The 10,371-nt window shown below is 39.5% G+C and overlaps 1 protein-coding gene across 1 annotated transcript in view; it reads right to left on the reverse strand.

Moving 5' to 3' along the window:
* Positions 1-10,371, reverse strand: part of ELOVL5 (ELOVL fatty acid elongase 5) — a 61,951-nt gene that overhangs the window by 50,376 nt on the left and 1,204 nt on the right. The window lies entirely within an intron of this gene.

A 10,371-nucleotide genomic window follows, 5' to 3' on the forward strand; every position in this document is an offset into this window, starting at 1 on the left:
TTATCAACATCCTTAAAACTTTGCTGTTACTGCAATTCTAATCCTTACCACTTTTTGAAAGCTAAAAATGTTTTGATCCAAACCATTTCTCTTAAGGAATAAAGTTAGAAAGTAAATTTCAGTGATTAAAGGTTTGTCTAGAGTGCCTATCATCATGGTACCTACTCTCTGCACACAGATATGCTATTTATAAAACAAACATAAAATTAGTAGTGTTATTGTAGACAATCAGGGCTAATCCACCCTTCTGGAGTTCACTAAGGAATTGATAATTTGGTGGGAGAACAGGAAAGGGAAAAGACAAAATTGTCCATAGTTTTGTTTAAATTAACTGTAGGAAGAAAAAATTTTAAGCTGCACCCCAATGATTTTAGGTGCAACCTTGCTGAGGATGCTTGATAAAGATATGTACTTCTTTAAGAAGCATTCCTAACCCCTTTCTTGCCCCCAGATCAAAGATGGGGACCCCCTGCTGCAGTTCATCACACAATCCAACCTCGCACTATCTGCTTTTGCAAGACAAACTCCCAAAGAATTTTCTGTAAGTGGGAAAATGGCTTTTAAAAGTAAATGTTTAAGACGGAGACACACACCAACCAGACGGTATGGGCAGATATAAACACAAGAAAGAACAGCCAGGAAAAGATGAAAGGGGGGGGGGGAAAGAGAGGCATAATCCACACCTCTTCATAAGTCACCTCAAACTGGCCATTCACTTACAGTCTTGGCAACAACCAATGATATTTTATATATAAATAAAACGAACAACAATAAAAAGTTCTCAAACAGGGAAGTGGTCTTACATCCTTTTCCTCTACCCTGAGTAATCTTACCTTCTGTTCCTTCCACCCGTCTCTTTCTTTCCAGCAACAGAGTGAGCAAGTGAGTTAGTGTAAACAAATTACACTGTGCAACTTTAGCGATGGTCTTGCAACTGCTCCCTGATTTTATTTATAAATTAATTATCTAGTGAATGGATTAGAGTAGAAATAAGCCAACTAGACAGTTGATTTTAGGCAGAGTTATAGAAAAACCCTTGAAAAAAAATGCTAATGTTTCTCTTCACACACACCTCTACACTGAAACCACTCATTAATGGGAAACTGAGAAATCAGTGGAAGGATAAAAAATTAACATGAACTATGTTTGTTCTATAAGGCATTGTCAGCCCTAAGATAGAGTGCCATGTTCTTGCTTTGGTTTCTGTTTCAAAGCATGATTATTACTGCCTTTGAAAGAACAAAACAAAGGGCAATGAAGATATAGGTTTCGGGAATTTGTCACAAGGAAAGGGTAAAAGGCTTGGGCCTTATCTTGCTCAGGAGGCAGTTCTGAAGATTTCAGAATTATTTAGGTAGTTGGTGAAGGGTTCAAAAGTCAGGACAATGCTCTTTTCACAATAACTTAACAAGGTGTGTAGCCTCAGGGATGCAGTTGACTCTAAACATTGTTTTTGCTCACACAGTATAGTTAATATTCCATAAGTAAAGATAGCAGTTAATATTTTACCCTTTCATTGATTTAGGCTGAAATATGCTTGTCTTCCTATAACCTGATCATCCTGGTTTTCTACAGTATAGATACAGCTTCCTAGACACGCATGTAGCGCCAGCTTGGCTAGTAACACTTCTTCCCAGCTCGGTGTGGTAGGGCATGCCAGACTGCATTGCTCCATGGCTCCTGGTGCTGCTCTCTGTGTGCATTTCCCATGCACATTCCCCTGTAGAGGAACTACACGAGAACTGCCCAGATTTTCTGAGAATGTATGGACACATCAGTAGGCAGTGTGGTGGGCATGGATGCACAAATGTGACTGTTGTGAAAAGAGCAGCTGTGTGGGCACAGCTCAGCCTTGTTTGTTGTAGCTGATTCAAATTATGATGTCATGAATGGATTATGAAACTTGGTTACAGAAGGGAAAGTGAGAAAATTAATCAGAATTATCACTAAAATAATGAACATGAAAGACACTGTCAAAGCCACTAGAGCAGATCATGTAAATAAGTGTATGGCTAGACATTTTTATAGGCAGAGAAGTGATGAAAGAAAGAGTGACAAAGAAGGAAAATGGTGGACACAAACCTAAAGTTGCTAGGCTTGATGGTCAGTGTTAGTTTCCTGTCCAGAAAATATATATTTTTGATGTGAACAGGAAATTCTGATCACTGTAACAAACAGAGCTGCCTTTCCTATAATCAGAATGGATGCAATGAACTGTGCTCCTCACATGACAAATGTAAAGTTTAGCAGAAACTAAAAAGCCATTGTACAAGTATGGACTGATGGACAGATCTGCTGCCCTAGTCTGAGACAAACAATTCAGAGCTGGTGCCAGCAAGCAGCATTTGTGGTCAGGAAAGAATAAACGTTATAGGCCTGTGGTTTAAGAAAAAAAATACACAATTAGACTTTCATGGTAAACATCTGCTACTTAAAGATTCAGTTGTAACACTTTAAATATAATATAAAAGGAATATGAAATGTAACATAACATTTAAAGTGGAAGCAAAGGAACGCCACTTATCTCATCAATAGTTTATTGAAGTGAATGGCATAAATCCAAGTAATACTGTAAATTGTATGAAATTAAATGTTTACTTCCTCATCTCAGTACATGCCTGTTTGTGTTACACCCTTCAAAGCATCACCATCAGCAATATCCATAAGAACCGTGACAGTAACAAAAAGTCCCCCATGCCATATATTCCTTAACAGCCAGAGCATCATTTGAGCTGAAGTCCATCACCTTAATTCTACAACAGGAGTTCTAACCCTGTGGGTACAGCAAGAGGAGTTATTCTTCCAACCACAGAGAGAAAAAAAGAGTGCTACTTTTCTCGTCAAGGTAGTGAGCAGAAGGGAGGGGAGCAGAGATCCTTTGAGGTAACAATAGAATTAGCACCTCATTTAAATCATTGAGGAAGTGGCACAAAGGGTACAAGGATGTGGCTGGATTTTAGATCATGGGAGGAAAAATTTAAGATTCCTTATCTATAGTTTGACATTACATTAAAAAAGCAACAACAAGCCAGCTTCATTTACTGCAAGCTTTACTGTAACCTGACAAACCAAACCAACAAAAAATATCCCCATCTGTTGGACAGGTGTTTGGTGTAGTAATTTATACTAAAGATTAATAAATCCAGAGAAACTAGAGTCCATGCAAGATGTTTGTATTCCTACCAACTAGAATTGTGATGCGCCATTGAAGTAGCTACCATTAATGAAGCATAGCCACTGAGGTAAAAGTTCTGTTTTAGTAAAAAGCATACACAATCCTGAGATGCAGTGTAGTGGATGCAGTGTCCAGACTGATTGACTGTTGTTTTAACTTGCAATACTGAGCTCAAGAGAAACAGTCTGATTCAATTTTAACTGGAGTTAGCAATTCTAGACAACGATAACTGCTAAGCTTGGAGGACTGGTAAGGGAGATTTATTGTTTTTCCTCTCTAAATGCCTTGGAACTTTGTGTTTAATACAAGTTAATCATCTTAAGGAAATACAAATAATTCTCTACTATACACCGAAGTACACTGGAGAAGCTTTCAGAACTCATTTACTTTGAAGTAGTCTGTTCTTGAACTCCTATTTTACACACAATCAGAGAAACCAAGGGAATGTATTTAGGAGAGTTAATTTCACTAATTAAACAGAGAGATTCTACTTGTGTAAATCTGTAGGTCACAAGGCCTATTCAATTTATCTTTAAAATAGATTTCAAGGAAGTGTTTATTTTCATTGTAAGAATCAAAACATGCGGAGCTGCTACAAAGTTTTATCAACAATCTTAGGTGAATGTAAAAACACGGAAATATCTCGTTTACACTGATCAATGCTAGCGAACCTTAGAGAAAGCAATCCAGATTACTCCCTTCCCTTCTGCTTAGTGGATAAGTCATTCCACTAATCATATTCCTGAAGTAGTCCAGTATTTAGTTGAACCATTGTTAAGTACTCTCATCGAGATGATTTGAACACAAAAACAATTTTAAATTTTGAAAACATAACTAGTTGATTATTCTTTAAATGTAGGCATTGACTACTGTTATTTTATTATGGCAATTATTTCCAGAGCTAAAATGCTGGACTCTACATGATAAAGTTTGCAAGAACCTGCAGGGTAAAGGGATTTTGTAGGTTTTCAACAACAAGCTAGTTGAGAAGCCTGAAGCAAACAGGGGAATTTATCACATGCTACAAATTATATATTTTACAATTGTACAGTGATCATAATAATGTAAAATGGAGATGATGTGGTCACAGTTCAGGGCAACTATACCTGTGTTTCCCCTCAAAGGTCCAGCAAGGGCACCCACTGGCTCCCCAACCATTGACTTTGGGGACCTGCATCTCTCTCCCTTCTGACTGGGTATGTCCAGGCTATACAGTTCCCTGCCTTCACTGTGTTATTCCCAGCATAGACCAGCTGCCAAAGGCACCTGTTTGCTTCCTCCTTCAGAGAGGCATAACAGGTATAATTGCTACAGCTGTAAGTACCACACAGTTCTGTCTATGCAAGCCTATTTTATTATTAAGGTAAAAAGCATTACAGAGAAAACACCAAAAAACAATAAAAGAAACTACACACATGCTAATAAATTAACTAGAGTTAATTTCAGCCGTAATATGGATTCTGGTAGGAGGAGTCCTTCAAACCCCGACCCAAGGGGGATTCTTTGTGGTTAAAAGTTCATCACCATTTCACTCAGAACAACCAGAGTCTTATGGGACCTCTGTGCACAAGGGGTCCTGATCTGGAAGGAGGCCCTGAGCCAGTTTAAAGCCAGGCTATTTATCCAAAAACCCCTTTCTTTGTCCATTGAAAATTGGATTCTCCAGAGACAGTTAGTATATGCAATGGGGATGGCTTCTCTGGAGATTTCACAATGTGAGTGAATTTGCTTGCTCGCCCCTGCTGTTCTCCTATTTACCCTTCTCATGGAAGTCATACAATTACTCAACAACACATACACAAATGCATCTGAATACAGTGTACACCAAAAGGTATTAACCCTAATTCAATAAGGTTAACTTAATTCAATAACATTTATCTTAATTCCAAACAGTTTGTTCAGGATATTGTCAGTGTCTCACAGATGCTTACTCACCATGTGAAGCATTTTGAGATCTATGGATGAAAAGTACTAAGTATGATCAATTTCATGACAATCCCCTACATTAATATTTCACTGTTCTCCACAGAACACTAAGCATTTCACAATACTGAAAGGAAAATAGGAGCACTACCCCAAAGAGCTCACAAACTAATTTCAGACATAACAATGAAGGGAGGCAACACACGCAGTGTAGAGGGGTTGAGAGAAGGACAAAGGCAATATCAGTAAGATTACCTGGTTACTCAGGGTCACTACGCTACTAATGCACATCGCATGAGAGATATCAAAGTATATAAGTGCCTAGTTTGCCAATTTCTTGTAGGTATCATCAAGAGGAACTCTGATGGAGCATGGTAGCCTTACGAACCAGCTTAAGTAAGGTGTTCCATCTACAAACTCAGTCTGGAATTAAACATGGAGCATCCTTGTACATCTGCAGAGAAACAATGCCAGCACCACCACCAATGCTATAGGAGACTCAGGGGTTAGTGGAGGAATAGCCACCACCATGTGGAACTAGAAACACTAGGAGCCCCATGAAAGCTCTACATGCATAAAGGGGTCCCTCCAACACTACCTCTTCTGGGATGGCAGAGATTCTCTGTAAGCGTCGGGGATTCCATCACCCCAACAGAGATCTCAGCTGGGACAGTGGCAGTATACCACTTCACTAGAATCCCTCAGAATCCTCCCCACCCCCTGCCCATGTCAGGGCACTCTGCTTGATAAGGTGGTCACCCCATACAAGAGCCTTCTGTCAGGTAGACAGGCAGAGGGCATTCGCTCTTTTTCAGGCTGGCCAGGACCTCTCCAAACCTCAATGCACCTTCCCCTGTTTCTGCATGGGCTGAGGTCCAGTCTAGGAGGAGGGAAACCTCAACCCTCATCACCCCAACAGAGGACTATATTTAGGGGCAACAAATGTATTTATAGTGCAAGAGGGTTGCCCAGCATTAATTTCATTTGCGGGTGAGAGGGTGTGGCAGATACAGCATTAGTTAATTTATTTACAGGCATCACAGTATTCATTTTTCATCCCCCCAACACACACACGTTGAGTTAGATAGTTTGTGCAGGGGAGGGGACATTAACTGGGAACTCACAGTTCAGCCAGCAACAGACCAAGGAATGTTGTGTTACCTGACCACTGGGAGACGGGGCGAGGGGAGAGTGGCATAGGGCACTGATGCATTTCAATCTGGTAAGTAGACTTTGGGCACAGGTGTTGGGTAATTTTTTCATGCCTTGCTGAAGCAGAAGTGAGACATGTATGGCCACAAAGGCTGGGACAGCAAAGTGGCAAAGGCACAGAAAGAAGGGCTGTTCAGTATTGGAAGGTTTCCAGTCATCACCTGCATATAATTTACAACAAAACATCTTCCCCAACAGGCATTTTAGAACACAGTCCAGCTACTTTAAACTTCCCAGGCCTAAACACTGTAACTACCATTACTTAAAAAAATGCTTACTTTAGGAACCTCAGCAAGCACATGAAATAGCTTGTTTAAAGATTTAAACAAGCTGTTTCTGAGTTTTAAAATCATTAGTCTTCAACCCATTTCCAAACAACCATAAGTACTGAGGTGCAAAATATTACCCACTTCAAGATATTCTGGTCTGGAGCCCCATCATCTGGGATTCTTATCAAATTAGATATTTCTTAATTGACATAATTGCATATTTCAACTCAATTAATCACTTCATCTCTATTTAATTCCTCATCTAGATGACATAAAATGAAGGTCAGAGAGGAAAAGAAGTGGATAGAGAAGGGAAAATTCCTATTTGAATGTTTGATTCTAACCCTTGTGTTAACAGGGACCAAGTATGTGATATGAAAATTCCTCTGACTTTGTTTACACTTCTCCACACCAATGTAATAACAATGTAACAGGCAAGATACTTGATACATCAGTAGATGGGACATATAAAATACAATATACAAGTGTCATACATGTAACAGTTTTAAAACACAGTAGGCACAATATAATAGAACAAAAGGTCCATTTTGTCAGTCTCTTCCTAATCTTACAAAACAGAACTCATGTCAGTTATTTTTGCTACTACCCTATTTCGCAGTTACAAATCTTCTGTGTGTCAATGTGCAAGTGTATTAATTCATTTTCAATAAAGACATTAAGCATAACAGGCACTTAGAGACACCCCTGGAGTTTTTCTAGTGTGTTTTTGTTAAGCAATATGTACCCTTCAAGGAATTCAGTTACATAAGCAAACTTTGGCTTCTGTTTCAGTTTATCTGATGTGGGAGTCTTGTTATCCAGTAATGAAGTCTTCACCTTTAAAAGCAGTCTTAAAAATGTAAGCTTGGTAATTTAAGTACAATGTCCTTTTATCAGGCTCTGGCATGCAACAAAGATGAAAAGCTATTTCCTCTAGACAAACTCATGTAACTTAATGGCATCAAAAGTCTTCAGAAAAATACTGAAACTCAGACATTTGTAGCTGGCCTGCATTCCATTAGCACAGGTGCAGTTCTCATCACACGGGACAGGTACAAGTCCCCATTTGGCAACTGTCCCAATTCCCCATCAAAAGATGCTGATCTCTCCTTACCCCAGCCTTGTCTAGTCCACCCTAGAAAAATTGGCATCCATGCTACAGAACTCCAGGCATAGTTGCTGAACAGATTTAGATGACAGTGGTAAACACTTGATTCCTGTCTCTATTACAGCTTCCATCACTACCACCATTGGCAAAGCTACACCAGTGGTATCTTGCAGCCAAGAAATGTACATAAGACCCAATGAGGCAGGACAATGGTGTAAGTACTAGTATAGACAAAGCTCAGATGTTTTACCCACCCCTCCCCCCAATCCTCAAAATTGGAATACCTGCCTGTTTACACTAGCAACTCAATACCAATACAGTACAGCATTTACCTGAATCTACATTTAAATTTTAAAGCCATAAACCACCACCAGGCCAAGTCCACCACAAGCATTAGTGTAAACCAAATGATTAAAATGTTAGCAGTTGCCAATGGCCTGAATACACTAATACTCCAACAGTTGCTGCCACCAGAGATAATGTGATGGTGGGAAGTTTTGTGGAAAATACTACTCTAGACAAAGCCTTGTTGAAAGTTATTGTAACACAAGTACTCATTTCCTCACACCGCTACACCTACCTTCTTTTAGCTTCAGTTGCATAACTGTGCTTCAGGTAGCACAGATTCATTTTCAGTGGCTTCCTACTTTGTAGACCAGCACCTTATCTATAGTAGCATCAGTTCCCCCTGACCCCCCAATCAATAATACCCCTGTTGAGACTCCTGCATTGCACTTTTACCAGCAGCCATCAATGCTTTGCTGATCAGAGACAGGCATCTGATGCTTTCTCCCACCAACAAATGTCAATTAGGACATGGAGGAGGCATAATGGTTGTATTATGCACTCCCACAACTGGTTAGGCCCTTTATGCTAGTCTCTTGCTCCCTGGGCTGAGAGCACTGTGCAGCCAAGATCCTCACCTCTGGAGAGGATATGTCTTGTGTCTTTTGACAACAACAAAGTTACAGTTGAAAGGATGCTGGCTACAATATGGAACCTCTCAAGAATCTGAACATGGACTTTAGAGTCAGATTAGGGGCTTTGAAGACTAATGTTTTAGGGAAGGAGGTGGAGGGACTTAAGTAGAGAAGATGTAGAACTGTTAGTTGGCTTCCACAAAGCTTTAATGTGTAGTTTTGCTGACACCCTTTCCTTTCCCTGAAACACCTTGTACAATACCTTAGGCATTAGGTCTATATCTTTAAAAAAATGCCTCAACACCAATGCCTTTCAGTCATCGAGACCATCCTGTCTGCTCTTTCACCTAATTAAAATCTAAATTAGTTAAGTAACACAAGGATTAATAAAAATTATCCAGGACAGATACCTAGTCTTCTCACATTTTTTAAAGGATTGCACACCTCTATGGCTCTGCATAAATGGAATATAAATGGCTTCCCCCCCACCCCCAGAAGTTTCCCTTTACATTCTTATTTGTTGTTCCATTTTTTTAAGTGTAGGTAGCTCAGGGCTGGCCAGAAAATGAGATTTCCTGTTTGCAAAAAAAATTCAGGTTTCAGAAATTGTTTTAATTTTAATACAGAACAAAATAAAAACAGTTTGAATTTTTTCCATGAAAAACCAAGCTCTCTCTCTTATGTACCCATACACAGAATAGCCAGTGGTGAGGACAGTCACCTAGGATGTGGGAGGCTCAAGTTCAAACCTCTGCTCTGCCTGATTTGCTGTCTAGCCTAAAGAATATTTACTAAGTCCTGTTCTGCCTGATTCAGAGCAGGGACTAGTCTCCCACATCTCAGGCGAGTGCCCTAACTACTGAGCTTATCTGGTGTCTCTCTCTTGTTTTGACCAAAAATTCTATTCTAGACTGAAGAAACCTTTCCAATGAAATTCTCATAGAAATGGATTTATTTCCACAGAAAGTTTCAGTTTTGAATAATTGGAATTTTGTGGCAGAAAAACATTTAATCAAAACATTCTCCACCAGCTCTAAATCTAGATTGCCAAAATACTGTTCATATCCAGTCACCCTACCTCATTTGATACTAATGCACAGTGGTGCTTCCTTAAGATCAAAATCTGCGTGTTGTTCTTATGCACGGAACATGTTCAATCTGGAATTTGTTTCTTTCCATCCAAACACATTATGGATTAGTATTATATCATACGAGGGGGAAACACAACAGAAATCTTCTTACACCATAATAGGATTTAGCCCTCCTTCGGGAGCAGTTTATCTAACCTCTTTCAGGGGCACCTTTGGGGATATTTTACAAATGATTACAATTCCCTTATGATTAACACCTTGGCTTCTGGGAACAATTCTTCCCTATATATTCCTTCTTTCTCTACTTATGTGTCAAGTGAGTGAAAGGAGGAAGTCAGCTGCTGTTGAAGTTAAAGGGGATGCAGTAGTCATGGTAATGAGCAATTGCATCATACTCTTGAGTGATTGTAATCAAGAAAAAGCTTGAAGTGAAAGTCTATGCTCCCTTCCAACCCCCTCCCCATTTGGTTTCACTTAATTACATTCCATAAAATGAAAGAACCTTCACACATTATCAAACCAGCACATTTTCCATTCATATGGCAATATACTGTAGATCAGTAATAAATCCCCAGTAATACTCAATCTGGCAAATTTCCCCTCTGATGTTCAGTTTATCCACCAGCATGATGCACCACTTTGCGCTTTCACAGCTCCCTCCATTTGAGGATCT

This window comes from Mauremys mutica, chromosome 3 (genome assembly GCF_020497125.1).
Source record: "Mauremys mutica isolate MM-2020 ecotype Southern chromosome 3, ASM2049712v1, whole genome shotgun sequence".
NCBI lineage: Eukaryota > Metazoa > Chordata > Testudines > Geoemydidae > Mauremys > Mauremys mutica.